Genomic DNA, 2,500 nt, shown 5'->3' with positions numbered 1-2,500 from the left:
TTACGTTGAAAAGTGGCCATTGCTGCACTGATTACAGAACGCAAAGAATCACTTTTCCGCTCTAGTGCGGGAAAATTTTTTTCTGAACTCAAGATTTGCAACATGGCAACACAAAATAGTTAGTAGGTTATATGGAGCACCAGTGCAGGAAAATCAAAATTAAGTTGGTAACAGTGACTGTGGTAAAGTGAGGTGCACGTTATAATAATATTAAGGCAACGATGACAGCGACAGCCACCACATGAGTGCCGCCTTCATTCATCTACTACATTATTATCCAATTTTAAATAAATTGAGGTTTTTATTAATAATAAAATTACACAGAAAACATTTGATTGATTTCAGGGAATTTTACCCATAATTAACCACTTTTCATATTCAATGGTAACTGTAGGAAAAATGTAATGTGAAATACGTGCGCAAAGTCCCTCTGCTGCACTCAAGAAACCATTCCGCCCTCGCCTACGGCTCGGGCGTAAACGTTTCTTTCGGTGCAGCAAACTGTCACTTTGCGCACTAGTTGCACAAATAACTATTTCAAAAAACCTGAAATATGTCAAAAGCTCAAGAGGTACTGCAGCCGAATCACAAATAATTTTCCATTCATGATTCCTTCCCTAACCACAACACGATAATATTACATTTCTATAGTCAGGTCCACGTTATGATGGCAGTGTTTGATTAGCAATGGTATTGCTATCATTGTCTATCATTCAACAAAGCGGATAGCGCTATCTCTTTCTCGCATTGCTCTGTTGTCTGAACCTCTTTTTACAATGTAGAATTAATATGTGAATATTTCCTATTTTAGTGATAAAAATGTGAAATATTTCTTCTATGTTTGGTTTTGAATCATCTAAATTTAAAAATCTACGTTGTAGAAATTATTGAGGACTGAAAATTTTGTGAAGTGAACAACTACAATACTTAACCAATTTCGGACTATGTGTAAACTTATCTAAATTTGGGAGAGGAATAGCAAAAGGTTACCTTATTTTTCTCTACCTGTCATTTTGATGATGTAATTATTGTATCAAACAATAAAGAATAAAGAATAATTATTAATTTAACAAAATATTTCATCTTAATTATGAAATTATTAAAAATATAATTCCCTGCCTAATAGAATATAATTGATCATTTCAAACGAGAATGAACAGTTAATATTACATCAATCAACCTGAATCAGCTACCGTCTATAGAAGGCATTGACAAGAAGGGTCGACAACGTTGTTCTCCTATCTTTCTCCACTGCCATTACAACGTGGACCTCACTATAGTAAGTTATTCGTCTCTCATACTGAGTATCAACCTTTCAAATATTGTTGAGCAGTGAAGGAAAATTTGGAAATGCTCTAGTAAGTTTTGGAGCAGAGGTGATGACCCACTGGGACGTGATATTGTGTCATGCTCCGGTGAGGCCCATGTCATACTATACTATAGCTACCATGGCACACTATAGCTGCCATACTATAGTCTTAGTCACACCATAACCACCATAGCTGAGCTATAGGACTCATTGTTCCGGGTCTGGCCTTGAAACTGCCAAGCGTGACGTGTGGACTCCACCCCAACTGCTTCCTTCATTTTTTATTCATTCAGGATCAAAGACTGGGGAAACACTGACCAAACCTTGTTATTGCTATTGAATGAAAAAAGACTAAGAAATTGTCAAAAAACCACTGATTTATTGATAATTAGAAAGACCGGTTTCGGCTATTACACCATTGTCAATCTCTGATAAACTCTATCTTTTCGATGTTTATCAGAGATTGACAATGGTGTAATAGCCGAAACCGGTCTTTCTAATTATCAATAAATCAGTGGTTTTTTGACAATTTCTTAGTCTTTTTTCATTCAATATGAATAATTACCACAATATCAACTTCTCAACTACACAAAAACTTGTTATTGCTCTTGAAAATTATAGTTAATAACATAGATAAAAGATATCCCATGGTATAAGGCTTTTATGTTCTAATTTTATTCATTTATTCATTTATTTATTTATGGAGACAACAGGTAACAACCCCATTTTGCCTCCTTCACACTATACAATAATTTCCAACATTATACAATTTTCAATAAAAAGAAGATAGAAAATATGAGAAAATAATAAATTATAAAAATAGCTAATTATAAAATTATGAGAATGAAATAAGACGAAAAATTGAAGAAATATACAGTCGTATATAGAATTATAAAAATACATTAACTGAATTCAATAAGAAAAAATGCACACATACCTTAGTAGTAATTTCAATGTTAACTCAAATCGATAGTACTGTAGTTATTTTTCGTGAAGGTATGTGACGCTGGTAGTCGGTAGTCTCTCACTGTGCCGTTTTTACACTCTCACCCCAACAAAACTGTAATAATGGACAGTAGTTAACAGTAATATTGGCATGAGCTAACAGGAAATCAGCTTGAAATTTTGAAAATAAACTACCTATACCATGGGATATCTCTTATGCTATATTCTCTCTACGGTAATAGATAG

The 2,500-nt window shown here is 33.8% G+C and overlaps 1 protein-coding gene across 9 annotated transcripts in view; it reads left to right on the top strand.

Annotated features, from left to right (window-relative positions):
* The window catches only part of LOC111044660 (heat shock 70 kDa protein 12A), a 71,192-nt gene that overhangs the window by 22,564 nt on the left and 46,128 nt on the right, over nucleotides 1-2,500 (top strand). The window lies entirely within an intron of this gene.

The sequence above is a fragment of the Nilaparvata lugens genome, chromosome 4 (genome assembly GCF_014356525.2).
Source record: "Nilaparvata lugens isolate BPH chromosome 4, ASM1435652v1, whole genome shotgun sequence".
NCBI classification, from domain to species: domain Eukaryota; kingdom Metazoa; phylum Arthropoda; class Insecta; order Hemiptera; family Delphacidae; genus Nilaparvata; species Nilaparvata lugens.
Note: the sequence above shows the minus strand (reverse complement) of the source record. Positions and strands in the feature narration are given on the sequence as shown.